The 26,662-nt window shown below is 45.5% G+C and overlaps 1 protein-coding gene across 1 annotated transcript in view; it reads left to right on the forward strand.

Annotated features, from left to right (window-relative positions):
- LOC139253819 (low-density lipoprotein receptor-related protein 1-like) overlaps positions 1–26,662 on the forward strand; it is a 2,398,725-nt gene that overhangs the window by 596,209 nt on the left and 1,775,854 nt on the right. The window lies entirely within an intron of this gene.

Below are 26,662 nucleotides of genomic sequence, written 5' to 3' on the forward strand. Positions count from 1 at the left end.
ATGAGTTCTTAGGTGGCTGTACAGTCCAATATGAGAATCACAGTCTCTGTCACAGGTGGGACAGATAGTCATTGAGGGAAAGGATGGGCAGGGAGTCTGGTTTGCCGTACACTCCTTCTGCTGCCTGCGCTTGATTTCTGCATGCTCTCGGCGACGATATCTATCGGTGACGTGCATGCAGCAACTCACCAAAACTTCTTCAGCAGCAGCTCCCAAACCCGTGACCTCTAACACCTAGAAGAACAAGGGCAGTAAGCACGTGGGAACACCATCACCTGCAAGTTCCCATCCAAGTTACACACTATCCTGACTTGGAAGTATATCGCCATTCCTTCGTCGTCACTGGGTCAGAATCCTGGAACTCCTTCCATAACAGCACTGTGGGAGTTCCTTCACCATAAGGACTGCAGCAGTTCAAGAAGCCAGCTCAGCACCTCCTTCTAAAAGACAATTAGGGATGGGCAATAAATGCTGGTCTTGCCAGCGATGCCCACATCCCATGAACTAATGAAAAAATAATGGTGTTAGATAGGGAATTCCAGGATATTGACCGTAATTATGAAGGAATTATGATATATGTTCAAGTCAGGTATAATATCATTGGATTATTTATTGGTTGAAGTTTTGATGGTTGTGGAGTTTCAACTAAATTTTTCAAAATTCTTGGGAAAGGAAAATAGTGCCAGTGACTGGAGGGTGGCAAATGTGACTCTCTTCTTCCAAAATGGAGCCAGTGATAAGATGTGAACTTACGGGCCAGTTAATCTTACTTAAGTTATTGGTAAACAACTAGAATGCATAATACAAAGTGAAATAACTAAGTACATGGATCAAGGCCTTCAGCATGGATTTCTAAAAGGGTGGTAATGCTTGATCAATCTTATTAATGAAATAATAGGATGAAGGATGAAGTTTATAAAGGTTTTCATGAGCACTTGTTAAGGTATCAAGTAGGAATAAGAAAAGAAAATACACCTCAAATCATAATATTTTAAATAGATTAGAGGATCATCTAGATTCAGTGCACTCCTAGCTGGCCTCTCACGTTCTACCCTACGTAAACTTGAGGTCATCGAAAACTCGGCTGCCCGTGACCTAACTCGCACCAAATCCCGTTCACCCATCACCCCTGTGCTCGCTGATCACGGTTATGATCATAATTATGAAGGAATTATCATATATGTTATATTAAAATTTCATCCTTGTTTTTAAATTCCTCCATGACCTCGCTCTTCCCTATCTCTGGAAGCTCCTCCAGCCTCACAACCTCCCAAGATACATGTGCTCCTCTAATTTTGACCTCTTGTGTGTGATATCTTTAGACACCACTACACAAGCACACACACTACCAGATGGCTCCTTAACAGAACTGTGATCACATGACCTTGCCAAATGACCTTTTACTGTTATTACATCAGCAGTTGCTATTACAGCATTAGTCCACGAGATGAAGCTCTATTACACTTCTCCCTCCTAATTGAAGAAGTTAATTGTAACAAAATAATCATTATATATAACTTGCATGATATACACAACAAAAAATATGGGGGGGGGTGCAAATTGCACTTGGAAGTTTCCTTTGTATGAACTAATTCGACCCGACAAAAATCTACGAAAGTACCTGGTGATCCTGGAGGAACATAGCATTTCGGTCGGAGGCCGAGATTCGCTGCGCAGCGCATGGGGAGATGACTTTGAGGTACGCACCTACAAGCTGGAGTCATGTGGTTCTGGACCACCAATCATTCTGCAGTATTCTCATTGATAAAAATGGGAACTCTGTTTATACGTGTTCCCATTACGATCAATGAGAAACTCCACTAAAACACTGAAACACAGCATGATATATAAATAAAACACTTCACATATTCAAAATTAATTGAAATTAAATGTAATTAAATTTTAGAAAAAAAAATATTTTTTGGAATTTTTCTAATGTGTTTTAATAGGATTAAGAATAAACTTACCTTAATGGACAGAATTTATAATATAAAAATGAGTGTTTAATTTTAATATTTATATGTTTTAAAAGTGTTACATTGGTAAAAAAGTAAGCTATATACCTGCTTTTACCAGGTGTAAAACTTTGAAGGAGATTCACTGGACATGATTTGGACAAATAGTCCAATTTCTCCCATGTTAATATCCTTCTGGTTGGCAGACAGGAAGCAAAGAGTAGGAGTAAATGGGTACTTTTCAGAATGGCAGGCAGTGACTAGTGGGGTACCGCAAGGTTCTGTGCTGGGGCCCCAGCTGTTTACATTGTACATTAATGATTTAGACGAGGGGATTAAATGTAGTGTCTCCAAATTTGCGGATGACACTAAGTTGGGTGGCAGTGTGAGCTGCGAAGAGGATGCTATGAGGCTGGAGAGTGACTTGGATAGGTTAGGTGAGTGGGCAAATGCATGGCAGATGAAGTAGAGGGCCCAAGTTTCGGGCCGCGCCTAGAACGGCGCAGCCCTGACCTGGACGCCTGTTTTTCGCGCCGCAAAGTGCGCCTAAAAAAACTTCCGTATTCTCCGGCTCCCTGCAGGTCCTCTTGAGTCAGGCGCGGCGCAGTACGAGCAGTTGGGGGCAGAGCTAGGTCCCTGCACTGAAAATAATGCCTGGACCTCTGCACATGCATGCTACAGTGGGCGCGCATGTGCAGTAGCTCCAGGCGCCCAAAACTGTGTGGGAGGGGCCCGAAGCGCGCAGCCCCTAGCCCTGGCCGAATGGCCTCACTGGGGCTGCGTGCATAAGGCTGCCTTCCACGCCCAGCTCCTGCTTCCTCCCGACCCGACTTGACTCCTGCTTCCTCCCGCCCCCCCTGCCCCCGGACCCGACCCGACCCGCGCTCCCCCCCGCCCCCCGACCTGACCTCCCTCTCCCTCCCTCCCCCCCGACCCGAACCGAACCGACCTCCCTCCGTCCCCCCGACCCGCGCTCCCCCCGACCTGACCCACGCTCCCGACCCCAGACCCCAGACCCGAATCGACACAATGCCACCTACCTGTAAATCTGGTGCTGGGGACGGCCCCTGCCCGAAGTTTTGGGCCCGGCCCGGTGGGCCGGGCCCGGCCCGTTCGGCCTCCCCGCTCTCTACTCCTTCCCCCACCATTCTCCTTCCCCCCCTTCTCCTTCCCCCCCTTCTCCTTCCCCCCCTTCTCCTTCCCCCCCTTCTCCTTTTCCCCCTTCTCCTTTCCCTCCTCTCCTTTCCCCCCTTCTCCTTTACCCCCCTTTCCTCTTATCCTCTCCCCCACTTTCCCCTTCTCCTCTCCCCCCCTTTCCCCTTCTCCTCCTCCCACCCTTCTCCTCCTCCCCCCTTCCCCTTCTCCTCCCCCTTCTCCGCCCCGCCATTCTCTCCCTCCCCTCCCCCTGCCCCCCTCCCCTCCCCCTGCACCCCCCCTCCTCCCCCTCCCCTCGCTGTCAGAAACACAGACACTGACAGACAGAGAGTGAGAGACACACACAGACAGACAGATAGAGAGATAGAGACACTGACAGAGACACACTGGCAGGGGGGGGGGCATCCCAGCATGCTGTTGGAGGGCTCCCGGTGCTGCAGTCGGTAAGCAGAAAATGTTTTATTTATTTAAAAAAAAATTATTTCTTATTAATTTTTTTTGATTGATTTCTTGGTTGATTTATTGATGTTTTTATCATTTATTATTGATGATGGCTCTTTATTTGTAAAACTGAAGTGTTTAATGTTTGTAAACTTCCCTTTAAACCCCCCCCCCCACCATTCCCTACGCCTGATTTGTAACCTACGCCTGATTTTCTAAAGTGTAGACAAGGTTTTTTCGAGTGTACAAAAATCTTCACTTCATTCTAAGTTAGTTTGGAGTAAGTTTTCACTGCCGAAACTTTGAAAACAGGTGTAAGTGGCCAGACACGCCCCCTTTTGAGAAAAAAATTCTGTTCCAAAGTGAAACTGTTCCAACTGACTAGAACTGGAAAAACTAAATGCCGAGAATTTGAATTGCTAAGATACTCTGTTCTACACTAGTTGCTACAAATAATCAGGAACAACTGAAGCACAAACTTGGGCCCATAATGTGGATAAATGTGAGGTTATCCACTGGTGGTAAAAACAGAGAGACAGACTTTTATCGGAATGGTGACAGATTAGGAAAAGGGGAGGTGCAACGAGACCTGGCTGTCATGGTACATCAGTCATTGAAGGTTAGCATGAAGGTACAGCAGGCGGATAAGAAAGCAAATGGCATGTTGGCCTTCATAACGAGGCGATTTGAGTGCAGGGGCAGGGAGGTGTTACTACAGTTGTACAGGGCCTTGGTGAGGCCACACCTGGAGTATTGTGTACAGTTTTGGTCTCCTAACTTGAGGAAGGACATTCTTGCTATTGAGGGAGTGCAGCGAAGGTTCACCAGACTGATTCCCGGGATGGCGGGACTGACATATCAAGAAAGACTGGACCAATTGGGCTTGTATTCACTGGAGTTCAGAAGAATGAGAGGTGATCTCATAGAAACGTTTAAAATTCTGATGGATTTAGACAGGTTAGATGCAGGAAGAATGTTCCCAATGTTGGGGAAGTCCATAGAAACATAGAAACATAGAAAATAGGTGTAGGAGTAGGCCATTCGGCCCTTCTAGCCTGCACCGCCATTCAATGAGTCCATGGCTGAACATGCAACTTCAGGACCCCATTCCTGCTTTCTCGCCATACCCCTTGATTCCCCTAGTAGTAAGGACGACATCTAACTCCCTTTTGAATATATTTAGTGAATTGGCCTCAACAACTTTCTGTGCAAGAGATTTCCACCACTCTCTGGGTGAAGAAGTTTCTCCTCATCTCAGTCCGAAATGGCTTACCCCTTATCCTTAGACTGTGATCCCTGGTTCTGGACTTGCCTAACATTGGGAACATTCTTCCTGCATCTAACCTGTCTAAACCTGTCAGAATTTTAAACGTTTCTATGAGGTCCCCTCTCATTCTTCTGAACTCGAGTGAATACAAGCCCAGTTGATCCAATCTTTCTTGATAGGTCAGTCACGCCATCCCGGGAATCAGTCTGGTGAACCTTCACTGCACTCCCTCAATAGCAAGAATGTCCTTCCTCCAGTTAGGAGACCAAAACTGTACACAATACTCCAGGTGTGACCTCACCAAGGCCCTGTAAAACTGTAGCAACACCTTCCTGCCCCTGTACTCAAATCCCCTTGCTATGAAGACCAACATGCCATTTGCTTTCTTAACAGCCTGCTGTACCTGCATGCCAACCTTCAATGACTGATGTACCATGACACCCAGGTCTCGCTGCTCCTCCCCTTTTCCTAATCTGTCACCATTCAGATAATAGTCTGTCTCTCTGCTTTTACCACCAAAGTGGATAACCTCACATTTATCCATATTATACTTCATCTGCCATGCATTTGCCCACTCACCTAACCTATCCAAGTCGCTCTGCAGCCTCATAGCATCCTTCTCGCAGCTCACACTGCCTCCCAACTTAGTGTCATCCGCAAATTTGGAGATACTGCATTTAATCCCCTCGTCTAAATCATTAATGTACAGTGTAAACAGCTGCGGCCCCAGCACAGAACCTTGCAGTACCCCACTAGTCACTGCCTGCCATTCTGAAAAGTACCCATTTACTCCTACTCTTTGCTTCCTGTCTGCCAACCAGTTCTCAATCCATGTCAGCACACTACCCCCAATCCCATGTGCTTTAACTTTGCACATTAATCTCTTGTGTGGGACCTTGTCGAAAGCCTTCTGAAAGTCCAAATATACCACGTCAACTGGTTCTCCCTTGTCCACTCTACTGGAAACATCCTCAAAAAATTCCAGAAGATTTGTCAAGCATGATTTCCCTTTCAAAAATCCATGCTGACTTGGACCGATCATGTCACCTCTTTCCAAATGCGCTGCTATGACATCCTTAATAATTGATTCCATCATTTTACCCACTACCGATGTCAGGCTGACCGGTCTATAATTCCCTGTTTTCTCTCTCCCTCCTTTTTTAAAAAGTGGGGTTACATTGGCTACCCTCCACTCGATAGGAACTGATCCAGAGTCAATGGAATGTTGGAAAATGACTGTCAATGCATCCGCTATTTCCAAGGCCACCTCCTTAAGTACTCTGGGATGCAGTCCATCAGGCCCTGGGGATTTATCGGCCTTCAATCCCATCAATTTCCAGAACCAGGGGTCACAGTCTAAGGATAAGGGGAAAGCCATTTCGGACCGAGATGAGGAGTTGTCATTTGAGTAACAATTCAGCTGGTATTCTACCATTTTTTGAGGATGTTTCCAGTAGAGTGGACAAGGGGGAACCAGTTGATGTGGTGTATTTGGACTTTCAGAAAGCTTTCGACAAGGTCCCACACAAGAGATTAATGTGCAAAGTTAAAGCACATGGGATTGGGGGTAGTGTGCTGACATGGATTGAGAACTGGTTGGCAGACAGGAAGCAAAGAGTAGGAGTAAATGGGTACTTTTCAGAATGGGAGATAGTGACTAGTGGGGTACCGCAAGGTTCTGTGCTGGGGCCCCAGCTGTTTACATTGCACATTAATGATTTAGACGAGGGGATTAAATGTACTCTCTCCAAATTTGCGGATGACACTAAGTTGGGTGGCAGTGTGAGCTGCGAAGAGGATGCTATGAGAATGCAGAATGACTTGGATAGGTTAGGTGAGTGGGCAAATGCATGGCAGATGAAGTATAATGTGGATAAATGTAAGGTTATTCACTTTGGTGGTAAAAACAGAGAGACAGACTATTATCTGATTGGTGGCAGATTAGGAAAAGGGGAGGTGCAACGAGACCTGGGTGTCATGGTACATCAGTCATTGAAGGTTGGCATGCAGGTACAGCAGGCGGTTAAGAAAGCAAATGGCATGTTGGCCTTCATAGCGAAGGGATTTGAGTACAGGGGCAGGGAGGTGTTACTACAGTTGTACAGGGCCTCGGTGAGGCCACACCTGGAGTATTGTGTACAGTTTTGGTCTCCTAACTTGAGGAAGGACATTCTTGCTATTGAGGGAGTGCAGCGAAGGTTCACCAGACTGATTCCCGGGATGGCGGGACTGACTATCAAGAAAGATTGGATCAACTGGACTTGTATTAACTGGAGTTCAGAAGAATGATGGGGGATCTCATAGAAACGTTTAAAATTCTGACGGGTTTAGACAGGTTAGATGCAGGAAGAATGTTCCCAATGTTAGGGAAGTCCAGAAGCAGGGGTTACAGTCTAAGGATAAGGGGTAAGCCATTTAGGACCGAGATGAGGAGAAACTTCTTCACCCAGAGAGTGGTGAACCTGTGGAATTCTCTACCACAGAAAGTTGTTGAGGCCAATTCACTAAATATATTCCAAAAGGAGTTACATGCAGTCCTTACTACTCGGGGGATCAAGGGGTATGGCGACAAAGCAGGAATGGGGTACTGAAGTTGCATGTTCAGCCATGAACTCATTGAATGGCAGTGCAGGCTCGAAGGGCCGAACAGCCTACTCCTGCACCTATTTTCTATGTTTCTATGTCTATGTTCAGTGCTATGAGGAGTATTCCAATAAGTAATCAGAAAATTTGCCAGTTTGTGGTCCAATGACAACTGCCGTTTCCTTACATTTGGATCCAACATTTGCTTGATGAGGACACGTTTTACAATTTGTACTATGTGCCCTGCAGCACTATTTGAAGCAGTGTGATATGGTGGAACTTTCGTATGTTTCACACCGTTTCTGCTCATGAACTATGCAAATTCTTCTGAACAAAATTGCGGCCCATTATCAGACACAATTTCTTCTGGGAGGCCTCATGAAGAAAACAATTTTTTCCATTTGTCCAGTGTTTTACTTGCTGTTATTTTCTGCATCAGAAACACCTCTCCCATTTCAAATGACTATTTATCACTATATCTAATGTTTTACTTGTTAATATTATCCATCTTGGAAACAACTCTACCTAATTCGAATGACAATCAATCACAATGAACAATTGATGTCCTTCTAGCTCAGAAAAATCTATATGTAACCTTTGCCACACCCTGGGAGGCCATTTTCATGGCTGTAATGGTACTGATATCTCTTTAATGTAATGGTTATGTTATCTCTTTATCTAAACCTGGCCATATAAGTAACTGTGTGTAAAGCTCTTGGTCAAGAACATTCCTAGGTGCTGGTCATGAAGATCACCTAATAATTTGGAGCTGAACTTGTTTGGAATAACCACTCTTGCTCCTCACATGATACAATCTTTATCCACTGACAAATCAATCCTACGAACAAATCCTATGAACAAAGTATGGATGAATGTTTTCCAATGATACCTGGTTGGCCGTCCATTTGCTATGTAATCATCCAACTTTGACATAACTGGGTCATGTTTGGTTGCTCTATCAATCTCTTCAGCTGTGACTGACAGCTCATTAATTTATGAAAAATCAAACTCTTCATCTCTGTTGGGTGTAACATGTGATGGGGATGGCAACCTGGTCATAGCATCAGCATTAGTGTGATCAGCTCATCATCTAGACTCAATGTCATATGTATATGCTGACAAAATCAAAGCCCATCTCTGCATTCAGGCTGAATCTAAGGTTAGAACTGGGGGCATTGGATGGAGGATTGCTATCAGGGGCATATGATCAGTAACTATGGTAACCCAGACAAGTATTTGTGAAACTTCTTGACCCCAAAATTCAATGCCAAAACTTCCCTTTTGATCTGCGCATAATTACGCTCACTGGCACTGAGAATGCGTCAAGCAAAAGCTATCTAGTATATGAGACCTCACTGCTCAACTCTATATCGAGAGATGTGGCATGCTAGCTTGATCTCCTTCGATACATCGGAGTGAACTAACAATATACTCTCTACTAACAGGCTTTTACAGACTTTGAATGTGTTCTTCTGACCACAGCTCATTCAGTGGATGTACCACAGTAGCCAAATTTGGTAGGAACTTCCCATAATAATTCAAAAGACCCAAAAATGATCAACGTTCAGTGACATTCTTGTGAGTGGGTGCATTTCTGATTGTTTCCAGCTTTTCCTTCGTTGGATGTAAACCATGTTTGTCTCAGCTGTGCCCTTGGTACTCCACTGAGTTTTACAACCAGATCTTACAAAACTGTACACAGGGTATTGATGAGGCCACACCTAGAGTACTGCGTACAGTTTTGATGTCCTTAGTTAAGGAGGGATATAATTGCAAATACTTGTCTGGGCGTAAGTTTACCATAGTTACTGACCATATGCCCCTGATAGCAATCCTCCATCCAATGTCCCCAGTTCTAACCTTAGATTCAGGCAGTTCAGAAAAGGTTCACTTGGTTGATTCCTCAGATGAAGGGGTCGACTTATGAAGAAAGGTTGAGCAGGTTGGTCCTGTACTCTTTGGAGTTCAGAAGAATGAGAGGTGATCTTATTGAAACATATAAGATAATGAGGGGGCTCGACAAGGTAGATGCAGAGAGGATGTTTCCACTCATAGGGGAATCTAGAACTAGAGGGCGTAGTTTCAAAATAAGGGGTCGCCTATTTAAAACTGAGATGAAGAGAAATTTCTTCTCGAAGAGAGTTGTAACTCTGTGGAACGCTCTGCCCCAGAGAGCTGTGGAGGCTGGGTCATTGTATATATTTAAGGCGGAGGTAGACAGATTTTTGAGCGGTATGGGAGTAAAGAGTTATGGGGAGCGGGCAGGAATGTGAAGCTGAGCCCATGATCAGATCAGCCATGATCTTATTGAATGGCGGAGCAGGCTCGAGGGCCAGGTAGCCTACTCCTGCTCCTATTTATTGTGTTCTTATGTGCTCTAGGTGTGGTCTCACCAATACCCTGTACAGTAGCAACAGGATTGCTATGCTTTTATACTCTATCCCCCTTGCAATAAAGGCCAACATTCTATTGGCCTTCCAGATTACTTGCTGTAACCGCATACTAACTTTTTGTGTTTCATGCACAAGGACCTGCAGCTCCCTCTGTATTGCAGCATTTTGTAATTTTTCTCCATTTAAATAATAATTTGCTTTTTTATTTGTTCTTCTAAAGTGGATAACCTCACATTTTCCCACATTATACTCCATCTGCCAAATTTTTGCCCACTCACTTAGCCTGTCTATTTCCCTTTGTAGATTGTTTGTGTCCTCCTCAAACCTTGCTTTCCCACCCATCTTTGTATTATCAGCAAACTTGGCTACATTACACTCAGTCCCTTCATCCAAATCACTCTGTGCTTCTCTCGCCATTTGAACACTTCATTCAACACTTCTTTATGGAGTTGTCTGTTTGGTGCTGAAATTAGTATGTCATCGAAATAACACACTACCCCTTCAATCCCCAGCAAAATCGGGTTCATCGCCCCTTGGAATATGGTGGGGCCGGAAGAAACTTCAAATCATAACCCATTAAACTGACGTAAGCCTAGATGAGTACTTATAGTCCAGCATGATTTGGACTCTTCATCAAACTCAAGTTGTAGGTCGGCACTTGGTAGATCTAACTTTGAAAAGATCTGGTTACCTGTTAAGGTTGTGAACATATCTTCTATAATTGGCAATGTATTGGGTAGATTCCACTCTCAAACCTGGTTTACGGTTACTTTATAATTACCACACAACCTTACCTTACCATCTGACTTCGGTGCAGCAACAATGGGTGTAGCCCAATTATTTGATCTACCTTAGAGATAATGTTCTCAGATTCTAGTCTTTTGAGTTAATGCTCAACTTTCTCCTTGAGTGTGTATGGTACATGACGTGGCTTGCAGTAAACTTGTCTTGCATCCTTCTGCACTCTGACACTAGCCTTGCGGAACACCTTCGGATATTGTTTCATGACTTCATCTTTCGATGCAAATTTCGTTTCCACATGAAAAATCTCATTCCAATCCAGCTGCAGTGATCCCAACCAATTTGTCTCCTGCCACTGCTATGAGAGGCAAGCTCTGAAACTGATCCTGGTATTTCACCGGTATTGTGATAATTCCTACACAGGGATTTGCTCTCCTGAGTAGTTTCACAGCTCTATACTCGATTTCTCCAGTGGAAAGTCACTCAACTTGTCAAGCTATAACAATTCCAATACTAAGCTCACAGATGCATCAGTGTCGATTTCCATGGCTCCTGGTTCCTGCAACGTCTACTTGGATGACGGTACACCGAGAGTCATTGTTAGACACCTTTGTGCTCCTGATGATGTGAATTTCCAGAATTTCCTTGTCCTGTTGCTTTTCTTCAATGCTATGCAGTGTCTGGCGATTTAAACTTAGAGCATTCAAAGTCGGTTTACTCTTCAGTCGGCACGCTTTCGCAAGATGCCCAGTTTTCTTGCAGCAGAAACACTCCTATATGGACAGCATTGAGCAATGTGCTGTCCCAGGCACCGATAGCATGACTTCAATGGACTGTTGCCTTGGCCAGTTGCTGAGGCCTTGGGACCCAACTGCCTTTTACTTTAAGCCTGCAGTCAATTCACCTTGGTTGCCTGATGACAGGAAATGGTGTGAAATTCTCGGGAATATTGGGTGGCCATATCCATCAGCATAGCTGTCGAACAAGCTAAATCAAAAGTCATAAGAACATAAGAACATAAGAATTAGGAACAGGAGTAGGCCATCTAGCCCCTCGAGCCTGCTCTGCCATTCAACAAGTTCATGGCTGATCTGGCCGTGGACTCAGCTCCACTTACCCACCCGCTCCCCATAACCCTTAATTCCCTTATTGGTTAAAAATCTATCTAGCTGTGACTTGAATACATTCAATGAGCTTGCCTCAACTGCTTCCTTGGGCAGAGAATTCCACAGATTCACAACCCTCTGGAAGAAGAAATTCCTTCTCAACTCGGTTTTAAATTGGCTCCCCCATATTTTGAGGCTGTGCCCCCTAGTTCTAGTCTCCCGACCAGTGGAAACAACCTCTCTGCCTCCAACTTGTCTATCCCTTTCATTATTTTAAATGTTTCTATAAGATCACCTCTCATCCTTCTGAACTCCAACGAGTAAAGACCCAGTCTACTCAATCTATCATCATAAGGTAACCCCCTCATCTCCGGAATCAGCCTAGTGAATTGTCTCTGTACCCCCTCCAAAGCTAGTATATCCTTCCTTAAGTAAGGTGACCAAAACTGCACGCAGTACTCCAGGTGCGGCCTCACCAATACCCTATACAGTTGCAGAAGGACCTCCCTGCTTTTGTACTCCATCCCTCCCGCAATGAAGGCCAACATTCCATTTGCCTTCCTGATTACCTGTGCACCTGCAAACTAACTTTTTGTGATTCATGCACAAGGACCCCCAGGTCCCTCTGCACCGCAGCATGTTGTAATTTCTCCCCATTCAAATAATATTCCCTTTTACTGTTTTTTTTCCCAAGGTGGATGACCTCACACTTTCTGACATTGTATTCCGTCTGCCAAACCTTAGCCCATTCGCTTAATCTATGTAAATCTCTTTGCAGCCTATCTGTGTCCTCCACACAACCCGCTTTCCCACTAATCTTTGTGTCATCTGCAAATTTTGTTACACTACACTCTGTCCCCTCTTCCAGGTCATCTATGTATATTGTAAACAGTTGTGGTCCCAGCACCGATCCCTGTGGCACACCACTAACCACCGATTTCCAACCCAAAAAGTACCCATTTATCCCGACTCTCTGCTTTCTGTTAGCTAGCCAATTCTCTATCCATGCTGATACATTTCCACTGACTCCACGTACCTTTATCTTCTGCAGTCAAGTTAGGAGTTGTCAACAATTTCCTTCTGATCTCTTAATTTTTCAATCCACAAACAAAGCGGTCACGCAATGCTTGGCCCTAGAAGTTTCCGAAATGAGAGTGAATCGATAGCTTTTTTAAAGCTACTATGTGCTCACTGATAGCCTTGTCATTTAATTGATTTTGTGTTCCAAAAGTATAAGTTTCAGCAGTTTCCATGGGCTGAGGGCTGTAGTGCTGTTCCAACTTGGTAAGAATCTCTGACAGTGGCTTGATGGGAACAAGCACATTTTTCAGGGTTTCATACACCTCGGGCCCTGCTTCAGTTAGAAAAAAGCCTGTTTCCTTTCTAAAATCAACTGGTTACGGTTTACATTATTGGGGACTTCGACAATACTATTTGCGATGAAAAACATTTCCAGTCACTCCACATATTCTCCAAAAGTCTCTTGGTCACCCAAGCGCTCTATTATTCAATGTGCATGGCCATCTGGACTCTAGCAACGTCGACAATTCAGCGAAGTGTGCTCGAAATTTACCTTGAACTTTTAGCTAATCTGCAAAACAAAGAATCTCTCAAAGTCTCTCTGTCAGTTGGCTGGATTATCCACCAACAAAAATATCCGCTAGAGAATCCAATAATCGCATCCTCATCACCAATCTGTGATATCTTTAGACACCACTGCACAAGCGTCATCATCATTATCGTAAGCAGTCTCTCGGGGTCGAGGATGACTTGCTTCGACACTAAAAATGAGTACTCAGGTGACTGATGAGCTCATTCTAAATGGTGGAAGATGCCTGTGCATGAATTCTTTTAATGTGGGGTGGCCGTTGCACACCAGCCACCAGACGGGTTTGACGGAGCAAGGTCTTGGTCCAGTGGCAAGGGAATCCAAGACGACTGAAGAGCATGCTCCGCCGCATGTGCCAATACATACATACCAACTCAAACATATTCCTACTGTCCTCCTTCCTTCCTCCTTCCCACAGGATCTCTCTCTACGTGGAATTCATAGTACACAATTTGAGCCCCACGACCTCACAGCCTCGCTATTGGCCCGTGCTGCACCTTTCCTTGGTCTTGTCCATATGGCTCTACAAGCACACACTACAAGATGTACACACTAACAGAACTGTGATCACATGACCTTGCCACTTGAACTTTTATTGTTATTACATCAGCAGTTGTTATAGAAACATAGAAACATAGAAAATAAGTGCAGGAGTAGGCCATTCGGCCCTCCAAGCCTGCACCACCATTCAATAAGATCATGGCTGATCATTCCTTCAGTACCCCTTTCCTGCTTTCTCTCCATACCCTTTGATCCCTTGAGGAGAATAGGAACTCTATTCTTGTCAGGAAATCTATTACGTCAGTAGTCCACTAGGTGGAGTTCTATTACATTGAGCATCCCTGATTTGAATTGCTTAACCATTGGTGGCCATGCCTTCAGCTGCCTAGGCCCTAAGCTCTGGAATTCCCTCCTTAATTCTCTCCCCACCCCCCTACCTCTCTTTCCTCCTTTAAGACTGTCCTTAAAAGCTACCTCTTCGACTAAGCTTTTGGTCATCTGCATTATTTCTCTTTATGTGACTTGGTGTCAATTTTTGTTTCATCACTTCCTGTGAAGTGCCTTGGGACATTTTACTGCGTTAAATGTGCTTATATATATTTTATATATATGTATATACACACACACACAAGTCATTGTTGTCATCAAAACCAGCAGCTAAAGTAGATAAAGGCTGTAAAAAAAATATATGATTCTGGGCTGGATTTTTGACTCCTGCAATGGCAGCGGTAAGTACTTCTGAGCGAGCGGCCAGCTTCAAGTGCCTTGCCGGGACTTTCAGTGCTGGTTTCAATGGGGCTGGGAGCATTACCTCCCAGAAGAGATGGGCCAGTGTGCAACGCCTCAGGTTGTGACGCCGGTTTGATTTTTGGCTGCCGACTGATCCGTAACGCTCCACAGAGCACCGTGCTAGGACCGCCTTTGAAAGCTGGTGATCCGAGCTCAAGCAGCTGCAGTGAGGTAAGTCATGCCAGCCTCAGATAAGTGTGATTGTTTGCAATATGTGGTGGCGTGAGTTATTTATCGGGATTGTTTTTGGTGGGTTTTTTTCAGATTTTTTTCCCCAGAGTCCTCTCTCACAGCGCTCCGAGGCCAGCTGTTTAGCTCGAGATTTTCAGTTGCTCAACCAGCCTAGCACTCTAAGAGAGGTGTGTAACGCCCTCCTTTGTGCTGCGCCCTATACTCAGGGCCCAGCTGATGAATTTTGCTGACAGAGATGCAAACTGTTCCTGAGCACAAACTTTACTGCCCTGCCGCCATTACCACCCCAAAATGAGCAGAACTAAAAATACAGCCCGAATACTCAGAGACACAGAATACACAAAGATAATGGGGGAAAATTGCGGTCAGAGGCTTCTTTCGTACGAATGCCTCCGACCCGACAAAGATCTACGAAAGTACCTGGTGGTCCCGGAGTAATGTAAGATTCCGGTCGGAGGCCTAGATTTGCTGCACAGTGCATGGGGAGATGCAAGCTGGAGTCACATGGGCCTGGAGCACCAATCACTATGCAGTATTCTCATTGTTAAAAATGGGAGCTCCCATTACTATTAATGAGAAAAACTTCTAAAACACCAAAACACAATAAATAAAACATCTCACATATTTAAATTAATTGAAATTAAATGTCATTAAAAGTTTTAGAACAAATATATACTTTTTGGAATTTTTAAAAATGTGTTTTAACATGGTTAAAAATAAGCTTACCTGCATGGACAGGGTTTTTAATATAAAAATGATTGTTTAAATGTAATTCTTAAATGTTTTAAAAGTACTATGCTGGTAAAAGTAAGCTGTGCCAGGCGTAAAACGTTGAAGGAGATTTGCTGGCCATGAGTTGGGCAAATAGCCCAATTTTTCCCATGCGAATGTCCTTCTCCCGGAGATGCGGAGGATCTGTCTAGAAAAATCTTGACAGATCGGAAAATCCAGTTTTCGGCGCATGTGCATTGCGCCCTGGATTTTGCGAGGCCTCACCGAGTCCGTGCGCATTTCGTACAGTGAGGCCACAATTTTTGGCTCACTGTTGAACTTGTACAAGATCTTAGGCCACAGTTGGAGTATTGTGTACATGGGCTCACAGTTCCAAAAACAGTTAGGGCAGAGCCGAGAAAGTTAATCGGTGACTTGATTAAAGGTCTTCACGATTATGAAGAGTTATGATAAGGCAAATAGTCATAGATTGTTTCCACTGGTTAGTGAGCTGTTAATGGGAAGGCACAAAGGTAAGGTAAGGCACAAGAAGATTTAAAGGGGTTAGAAAAACATCTTTACACAAAGGGTGATTAGAATGTGGAATTCTCTGTCACAAACCCTCACAGAAAAATACTTCACAAATTATTTTTAAAGAGAATTAGATTGTTGCTTGAGAAAGTAATGTTGAAGGGGAGCAAGAAGGAGAGTGGGTTTAGACCAGATGGCTCATACAAATGCAAACACTCGTGCAGACTTTACAGGGGCAAATTACATAATGCTTTGATATGATATTTTTTAACTCTATGGTTTTATAATGCTACTCTTGATGAAGTTAGAAGAAGGAGCTGTGAAAAGAAAACCTGGAGTTGCCGTTCGATTGCGCTGTTTTTTTGGGCGCAATTCCCCGCAATTTGAGTTTCCACGAGTTTCAAAAATATCGCGCTCGAAGCAGGCCATGTGCTTGGTGACAGTTTTGAGGGCCTGGTCTCTTCAAACTTTCTTTTCCCCAGGTGGCCGAAGACTGCACTAGTGCACTAGCGCACTGGAGGCGGTGTTGGATCTCTTCGTCAATGCCTGCTCTTGTTGATAGGAGGCTCCTGAGATAAGGGAAGTGGTCCACATTGTCCAGGGTCGCGCCGTGAATCTTGGTGACTGGGGGGCAGTGCTGTGCAGTGAGGACAGGCTGGTGGAGGATCTTTGTCTTACTGATGTTTAGCATAAGGCCCATGCTTTCGTACGCCTCAGTAAATACGTCGACTGTGTCCTGGAGTTCAGCCACTGTATGTGTGCAGACGCAGGCGTCGTCCCTGTACTGTAGCTCGACGACAGAGGTTGGGGGGGTCTTGGATCTGGCCTGGAGACGGCGAAGGTTGAATTACTAAGGAACTTTCCGCTGTACTCCAATTTAACTAGAAAATAGTTTTGTATATTTTTAAAGGTTCTTTTCAGTAATTTAAAATGGAGCTAATCACAGGTGGTGGATGGATATTGTGATTTAAAATGCTTATTTTTTTTGTAATAAACCCATTTTCAGCTTTATTAATCAAAATTGATCAAATGCATCAAGGAATATAACACTTTTTTTTTTAAATGAAGTTTTTAAGCACAAATTGCAATCAGCGTAATTCATGTTTTCGTGATCTTTTGCGCTCATTTGATAAACACGCGCTGGAAGCAGTCTTTGCCCATGAAACTGGCCATTCCTCCAAGGTGAATTAATCACCAATGGGAGTTTCTGCTTATTGCGCTTGTTTGCAGACCTTCAAGGAGGCTCCAAGCAATTTGCGCTGGAATTGCCGATTATGCCCAAATCGGAAACTCTACCACAAAATGTTTACAATGGGTAGCACAAAATAAACCCTCTGGGAAGCTATGGTGTCTCTGAACCCCTGCTTCAAAGTTGGGTCAATCTGATCTTGTCACAAACTCCATGGTAGACTGCAATGAAGACAACCATTCTTTCACAAATGCAAAAATACAGCTCGCGGACTTTTCCATATTCCCAGTCAGACCTTGCAACATAATTTACATAGAGTCAAATGACTGCTGTAGACACTAATGTCCTTTGCTAAACAGGCTCTCTAATGTCAGAATCCCTAGGTATTGAAACAAAGGTACACATATACTTGTTTCTCATCTGCCACTATCATTTGCTTCTACTCATGTGCTTCATCCAGTGCCATCTGTTTAAACTCACTGGGCTGGATATTCTGGTGCTTTGCACTCAGGGTCTTGTCCCGGAACGGCATGAAATGGGGCAGCAAGGTCTTCTGCATCCGGTCGGGAGCTTCTGGTCGGGTTTTGGGGCGACGCTTAGCAGCACCACTGGGAAGAGCTGCGCCAGGTGTGTAACGCCTCTCGTTGTGACTCAAATCTGACCGTGGAATCGCGCCTCGCAATGACCGCCTAGGAAATCAGAGCAGTCCAGCCATGTCGGCGACGGTAAGGAAGGTAATATGCTGTAAAGGTAAGTGCGAGTGTTTGTTCTTTTAATTTTTTTAGCGATTTATATTGTGGTGGCATGGGCAATGTTTTGGAAATGTTTTTGTGGGGTTTGTTTACATTTCCCCCCGCTCCAAGGCCTCTCTGGGAGCGCACATGGCCCGGCACTTTAGTTCACAAGGTTCCCATTTTTGCATCTCAAAAGTTGTACAATGCCTCCCTTCTTGCTGCGCACCCTGGCACAAGGTCCAGATGGTGAAAATTCCTTGCTATAGTGCAACTGATTCCCGGCTGGTAACTTTCCCGCCCCGCCTCCATTTTCACCCCGAAAACACAAAAGCCTAAAATCCAGCCCTCGGGGGGTGGGGAAGTATTATTTGTGTGCCGGTGCTTGCTAAAGTTACTGCGTCCGATGTAAAGTGATGTGAGGTGCTAATTTGCTAAGGGGCATTGGCTGTGTTGGCCCTCTGTTCTCCTAGGCATACAGAACAGAAAAGGAACTTGCAAGAAAATGCAGAAAATGATAGAAAAATTCAACTAGTCAGGCAGCATCTGTGGAGAGAGAAACAGAGAAACGTTTCAGGTCAATGACCCTTCGTCACATCTGTTCTGTTACTAGTCAAATGAACTGGCTGGATTTTCAGCTATAAAGATGTTGGGGCATTAATGACAGTGGGGCAGCTCTGATATCGCCTGGTAAAAGTTTGCGCTCAGTCAGCAAAATTGGGTGGCTGGGCCCTGAGTGTAAGGGAAGCATTGCACACCTCTCGTAGGGTGCTAGGCCGGCTTAGCATGCAAAAATCCCAAGCTAAACAGCCGACCCGGTAACACTTTGAGAGAGGCCTGTGGAGAAAAAAAACCCTGTAAAAAACACACCAAAAACATTCCCAAAAAATACCTCATGCCACCACTACATAAATCGCAAAAAAAGTAAAATAAAACGCAATCACACTTACCTGAGGTCAGCATTAGTTACCTCACTGCAGCCGTTACAGTTCAGACCACCCATTTTCACAGGTGGTCCCAGCACGTTGCTCTACACAGCGCTACGGGTCGAGTGAGAAACAAAAATCGATCTGGTGTTGCAATCAGGGGTGTTGTACACTGACTCGCCTCTTCCGGGCGGTAATGCTCAGGGCCCCGTCGAAATCAGTGCCGGAAACCCCAGCTGGAAGCTGATCGCCTGCCCAGAGGAGCTCAGCATCACCATTGCTGCCCCGCTGGTGTAAAAACATAGGCAGCCAAGAGCGGAAAATCCAGCACAAGGTATTTACATTTCTGGGACCCCCTCGGTGTTCCATGCTCTTTATTATTGATATCATGTTCTAAAAACTGAGAAGTAGCCTCAATTTTAGAGTATAAATTCAATTTCTCTCAGTGCTCCATCCTGCAGTCCAACTTTTTTTTTACTGGTTTGTGGGATGTGGGAATCGCTGGTAAGGCCAGCATTTATTGCCTATCCCTAATTGTCCGTGAGAAGGTGGTGCTGAGCTGCCGTCTTGAAATGCTGCAGTCCGTGTAGTGATGATACATTCACAGTGCTGTTAGGGAGAGAGTTCCAAGCTTTTGACCCAGCGACTATGAAGGAATGGTGATATATTTCCAAGTTAGGGTGGTGTGTGACTTGGAGGGGAACTTGCAGGTGATGGTGTTCCCTTACGCCTGCTGACCTTCCCCGTCTATGTGGTAGAGTTTGTGAGTTTGTGAGGTGCTGTCGAAGGAGCTTTGGCGAGTTGCTGTAGTGCAACTTGCAGATGGTACACAGTGCAGCCACGGTGCATCGGTGGTGGAGGAATGGATGTTTCAGGTGTTGGATAGGGTACCAATCAAGTGGGCTGCTTTGTCCTGGATGGTGTCGAGCTTTTTGAGTGTTGTTGGAGCAGCACTCATCCAGGCAAGTGGAGAGTATTCCATCACACTCCTGAATCGTGCCTTGTAGATGGTGGAAAGGCTTTGGGGATTCAGGAGGTCAGACACTCACACGGAATACCCAGCTTCTGATCTGCTCTTGTTGCCACATTATTTATGTGGCTTGTCCAGTTAAATTTCTGTTCATTGGTGACCCCCCAGGATGTTGATGATGGGGGATCCGGCGATAGTAATCATGGTGGTTAGACTTTTGCTTGTTGGAGCTAGTCATTGCCTGGCACTTGTGTGGCGCGAATGTTACTTGCCACTTATCAGCCCAAGCCTGAATGTCGTCCAGATCTTGTAACATGTGGGCATGGACTGCTTCATTATCTGAGGAGTTGCGAATGGCACTGAACACTGTGCCGTCATCAGCGAACATCCCCACTTCTAATCTTGTGATGGAGGGGAGGTCATTGATGAAGATGGTTGGGCCTAGGACACTGCTCTGAGGAACTCCTTCAGTGATGTCTTGGTATTGTGATGGTTGACCTCTAAACACCACAACATCTTCCTTTGTTCTAGGTTTAACTCCAGCCAGTGGAGATGTTTCCCCGTAATTCCCATTGATTTTAGTTTTACTAGGGCTCCTTGATGCCATACTCAGTCAAATGCTGCCTTGATGTCAAGGGCAGTCACTCTCACCTCACCTCTGGAATTCAGTTCTTTTGTCCACTTTTGGACCAAGGCTGGAATGACGTCCGGAGCTGAGTTGTCCTGGCGGAACCCAAACTGGGCATCAATGAGTAGGTTATTGGTGAGTAAGTGCTGCTTGAGAGCACTCTCGACAACACCTTCCATCACTTTGCTGATGATTGAGATTGGACTGATGTGGTGGTAATTGGCCGGATCAGATTTTCCTGCTGTTTCTGGACAGGACATATCTGGACAATTTACCACATTGTCGGATAGATGCCAGTGTTGCAGCTGTACTGGAACAGCTTGTCTGACAATAAATGAATGTAGATCATGTAGACAGGTTGTCTTTATTGGATTTTATGCTTCAATCCCCTTTATAATTTCTCATTGACTACTACTTCAGCTCTACATTGTTGCTTGTATTTCTGCCATGCTACTATATGGCCCGGCATTGTCAGCATGTCGGAGCTCTTTGCCTCCTGCCAAAACTGCACAGGGTGAGTGTTTAGGATGGGTGGCAATAAATGAGTTGTGCATACTCAGCACAGGTCTTTACAGACAGTTTTTATGGAGCTTTTTCAGAGTACCTTTCTTCAAATCAGCCATCTTCTTCATACAGTTCCTGATGAGTTGTGCAAATAGTCTAAGGATAAGGGGTAAGCCATTTAGGACCGAGATAAGGAGAAACTTCTTCACCCAGAGAGTGGTGAACCTGTGGAATTCTCTACCACAGAAAGTAGTTGAGGCCAATTCACTAAATATATTCAAAAGGGAGTTAGATGAAGTCCTTACTACTCGGGGGATCAAGGGGTATGGCGTGAAAGCAGGAAGTGGGTACTGAAGTTTCATGTTCAGCCATGAACTCATTGAATGGCGGTGCAGGCTAGAAGGGCTGAATGGCCTGCTCCTGCACCTATTTTCTATGTTTCTATGTTTCTAATATTCAACCTGTCTGTAATCTGCAATGCTTGCTCGACCCATTCAGGAAAGCTCTCTTCTCACATTTCTTAGATTAGGAGCTTGAGTGTTCAGCATCAATGCAGGTGAGTTCCACAAAGGAGCTTCCTTTTTGCAGCAAAATTGAAGAACTGATTCCAGTCCTGCTGTCTTCTGCACATATGCAACTGTTTGGACTGATTAAACCACTTCATTGCTGCTTAGTTCCCTAATTGGTGCCATAGGTGCATTGATCAGCCTACTGTGAGGGCAGGAGCTGCCCCATGTCCGGCCAGTTATATGCCATCTGCATGGAGCCTTTCCTGCGCCTCTTGCAGAAGAGATTGATGGGACTGGCTCTGCAAGGGCCGGACGTGGAGGTCATCCTCACGGCTTATGCCGATGACATGCTCCTAGTGGTCGAGGATCCCATTGACCTGCGGAGGATGCGTGAGTGCCTGGAGATTTACTCGGCTGCATCCTCCGCCTGGATCAACTGGGAGAAGTGTTCTGGTCTCCTGGTGGGTCAGTGGTGGGTGGACTCCCTGCCGGAGGAGCTCAGGCCTTTTGCCTGCAGCACGACCCATCTCCTCTGTCTGGGAGTCGACCTTAGCCCCGATGAGGAAGCCTGGCCGGCGAACAGGCAGGAACTGGAGGCCAAGGTCGCCGCTCACATAAGGCGCTGGACAGGACTGCTCCGAGTGCTGTCCTATAGGGGTCGAGCGCTAGTCATAAACCAGCTGGTGGCTGCTATGCTGTGGCACCGGCTGGTCACTTTGACCCCTCCCCCTGCGTTTGTCGCCAAGATACAGAAGAAGCTGGTGGACTTCTTCTGGAACAATAGGAAGCACTGGATCTCTGCCGTGGTCTTGAGTCTCCCGCTTAGGGAGGGCGGTCAGTCGTTGGTGTGCGTCAGCACCCAGCTTGCGACTTTTCGTTTTCAGACCCTGTAGAGATGCCTCTACATCGAGTCAATTATGACACGCAGCTCCTGTTTGTGAGCCTGAGGGGCGTCAGGACCGCCGTGCAGGGGCTGCCTGTCTTTTACCAGAAACTCATCAGGGTCTGGAATAGAATCGCCACCAAGTGCAACTCTCCCCTGTCTGGAGTGGCGGTTGTTCTGCAGGAGCCGCTGCTCAGGAATCCGTACCTCCATGACCGCGGTTTTAGGTGGCAGGCGGACAAGAGGGCTGTGGCTGGCGAGGTGACCAGGGTCAGGGACCTGCTCGATGGCGGAAGAGAGGGCTGAATGGCACCAGACATGCTGGCACGGCACCTAAACTGGGCCGAAGTCCGGTGCGCAGCCAATGCCATCAAGTCGCTAAAAACAGCGCTGGGCCCTGACTCCGTCAGGTGTGTCGAGGAAGCTCAAGCACGTGGGAAGATCCCGTCTGAACTGACCCTCGTACGGACGGAATTCCTCATCGGCGCCAAGTCCCGGAACCTCCTCCGGGAGACGGCACCTCACAACTTGAGCCTCCTAGGGGAAATCCCCTTCATGCCTTTCAGTTCTGCGCGGAGGGGTTTCCTGTACGGGTTGTTCTTGCACACTCTCCACCTTGCCATCCTCGTCTGCTGTCCGGACACGCCATGGCACACCATCTTGCCGTCCGGAGGAGGCGGGGTCCCCAGTGGAGTGCACTCTATGCGGGAGTCCTCCCATTATTTATTGAGGACTTGGCCTGGAGGGTGGTGCACGGAGCAGTCCCATGCAATAAGTTTTTAAGTCAGTTTCCGGGCTCCCAGGCCGCCTGCAATTTCTGCAGTCTGGAAGAGTCTATGTTCCATGTTTTTAAGGAATGTGCGAGGTTGCATTCCCTATTCCATTATTTGAAGGGGCTGCTCCTCAAATTCTGGTTGCACTTCAGTCCCACACTCCTGATCTTTGGGCACCCTGTGCGGAGGGGAGTGGGCAGGTCGGAATGCCTCCTCGTTGGAATGCTTCTGGGCATAGCCAAGGGGGCCATCAGCCGGTCCAGGCAGCGGGCGGTCGAGGGGGTCGTTCAGCCCGACTGCGTGCCTCCCTTCCGCGCCTACATCCCATCCAGGGTGTCCTTGGAGATGGAGCACGCGGTGTCCAGCGGTACGCTCGCAGCCTTCCGCGAGAGGTGGGCGCCGGAGGGACTGGAGTGCATCATCACACCCGGCAACCTAATTTTAATTTGATGTTTGTCTAAAGTTTAATTTGTTTATTGTGCCAGTTTTAGTGTCCCCACCCCCTTTTAGCCAGTGGCACTTGTATCATTGTGTTTTTACTGCCTTAAAAAAACAGGGCACTTGAAAAGTTTTTGGAGTGTACCCCCCCACTTTAATCAGGGGGCACTTGATTTAATTGATGACAACTAAAATAGTTGTGCGGGCAGGAGCTCGCATTAGTTCAGGGTAGGTGAGTGTTTGCAAAAAACCTTTATTAATCCATTGGTAACCTTCAAATAACACACCAACAGTAACTTTCAGGCTGTAAAGGTAATGCTACATGAAAACTTAATATAGATATTATAACTGCCAATGTACAAGTGTGCATTAATAGAAAATTAAATTATAAAACTGAAGGCTGTTACAATCAAAAGGAAATAAAAGGATACTTCTCCAATTTCATACTGAAGAGTTAAAATTGCAATCGGCTCAGTGATCTCAGAATTTAGAATAAGTAGGAAATGTAAGGAATTTAAGATAGTTGCCATTTTGTATTTACTAATATTTGCTGTTAATATATATATATATAAAACATTAAAATGCGAAATGAGTTAGTATTGGCTATGCGATAAATGATTACTCAGTATTGGTGTGATAATGCGCTGCTGTAATCCACCTTACATAAGAACATAAGAACATAAGAAATAGATGCAGGAGTAAACCATACAGCTCCTCGAGCCTACTCCGCCATTTAATATGATCATGGCTGATCTGATCATGGAATCAGGTCCACTTCCCTGCCCACTCCCCATAACCCCTTAATCCCTTATCAGCTGTCTATCTGAAACTGTCTATCTCTGTCTTAAATTTATTCAACGTCCTGGCTTCCACAGCTCTCTGAGGCAGCAAATTCCACAGATTTCCAATCGTCTGAGAGAAGAAATTCCATCTCATCTCAGTTTTAAATGGGTGGCCCCTTAATCTAAGTTTATGCCCTCTAGTTCTAGTCTCCCCCATCAGTGGAAACATCCTCTCTGCATTCACCTTGTCAAGCCCTCTCATCTCCGGAATCAACCTAGCGTACCTTCTCTGAACTGCCACCAAAGCAAGTATATCCTTTTGTAAATATGAAAACTAAAACTGTAGGCATATATTCCAGATGTGTATAACTGTAGCAAGACTTCCCTGCTTTTATACTCCATCCCCTTTGCGATAAAGGACAAGATTCCATTGGCCTTCCTGATCACTTGCTGTACCTGTATACTAATCTGTTGTGTTTCATGCACAAGTATCCCCGGGTCCTGCTGTACTGCAGCACTTTGCAATTCACAGATGAGGAAAAGGGCAATATAAAGATTAAATAAGGACAGAGAATGCTGGAAATCTCAGCAGGTCAGGCAGCATCTGTGGAAAGAAAAACAGAGTTAATGTTTTGTGTCGATGAGCCTTCGTCAGAACTGCCGAATGTTCGAACAGAGCACATTTTTAAGCACTGAAAAGGGGAGGGGAAGAAAGAACAAAAGGAAAGGTCTGTGGTAGGGAGGAAGGCAGGAGAGATTGGAGAAACAAAAGGAATGATGGGCTGAATTGAAATGGTAATGATAGAGGTTAGAAAAAGGTTAATCTGGATAGGGTGTGAATGGCGTAGTCATGACCAGAGAAAAGAGAAAAAAAAGAGAAGAAAGAAAAAATATAAAAATTAATGAGTTTAAATGTTCAATATTATTGCTGTTCCTACTCCTTAAGGGCTAGTTTTACCCTAATATAAATTAGCCTTGATAGTCTGAATAATAATAATGGACAATAACTGTCAAGATTGCACAAGTGCTTCAGATTTGATAATAATTCATAGTAAACTGTCTCAGGAGGCTGTACTTCAGTCATGAAGCATCACAAGTGCTGCTACAAAATCAAAATACTGCAGATGCTGGAATCTGAAATAAAAACACAAAATGCTGGAAATCTCAGCGGGTCAGGGAACATCTGTGGAGAGAGAAACAGAGTTAACATTTCAGGTTGATGAGCCTTCATCAGGAATGCTGCTTACTGCTGCAGTCAGATGTGCGCAAGGACCACAGGAAGGATAACTCACACTGTGACACAGAAAGTGGCCACAGCTCTTAACTTTTATGTCACAGGTTCATTTCAGGGAGACATGGAAGACATTTGCCAGATTGGCTAATTTTATGTGCACTCCTTTTTAAGGCAAGACAGTAATGCTCTCTTTGCCATGGCAGCACAATCTATACAATTTGACTGTTCCTGCATAAATGCCTGAGAGGGCAGCCACATTTTCCAGGATTACTGGATTCCCTGAGGTTGTCGGGGCTCTTGATTGCAGCTATGTGACATGGCATGTCCTAAATATCAACTCCCATATTTATTTGACCCACAACAGCATCCATTCCCAAAATATATGGCTCATTTATGATGACAGGCATAGCTTCTTGCATGTGAATTTACAATATGCTGGGAACTGTCATGATGCATTTATACTCATCAGTCCAGCATCGCAACACTATTTTAACAGCAGAGGCATGGGCCAGGATGGCTGTGGGAGAACAGGGGATACCTCTTCATAGTGCTGCAGAGGAACATTGGAGTGATGCACACATGAAGACACAGATAAGAATTGTGGAAGCCATTGGAAGGCTCAAAGGAAAGTTCCAAGATTGGATTTTAGGCTTTTCGGTTTTCGGGGCAAATACAGAGGTGGGGTCGGAAAGTTACCGGCCGGGAATAGTTTGCATTTTGGGAAGGAAGTTTCAGCTTCTGGGCTTTGCGTCAAGGAGCGCAGCGCGAAGGGAGGCATTGTACACTTTTCGGGATGCAACACTTTAAACTGCCGGGCCATGTGCACTCCGAGAGAGGCCAGGAGTGGGTTGGGGGGCGGGGGGGGAACCTTTAAAAAATAAACACAAAAATATTCTCAAAACATTGCTCACGCCGCCATAACACCAATCGCTAAAATAATTAAAAGAACAAATACTCGCACTTACCTTCAGAGTACTTTATCTTCCTCTGTGCCGCTGGCTATGCTGGACCACACTGATTTCCCAGGCAGTCATTGCGGGGCGCACTTCTGGACGGATGGTCCAAAGTACTGCCGGTGTCTCAACGAGAGGCATTGCACACCTGGCGCAGCTCTTCCCGGC

The sequence above is a fragment of the Pristiophorus japonicus genome, chromosome 3, assembly GCF_044704955.1.
Source record: "Pristiophorus japonicus isolate sPriJap1 chromosome 3, sPriJap1.hap1, whole genome shotgun sequence".
Lineage (NCBI taxonomy): Eukaryota > Metazoa > Chordata > Chondrichthyes > Pristiophoridae > Pristiophorus > Pristiophorus japonicus.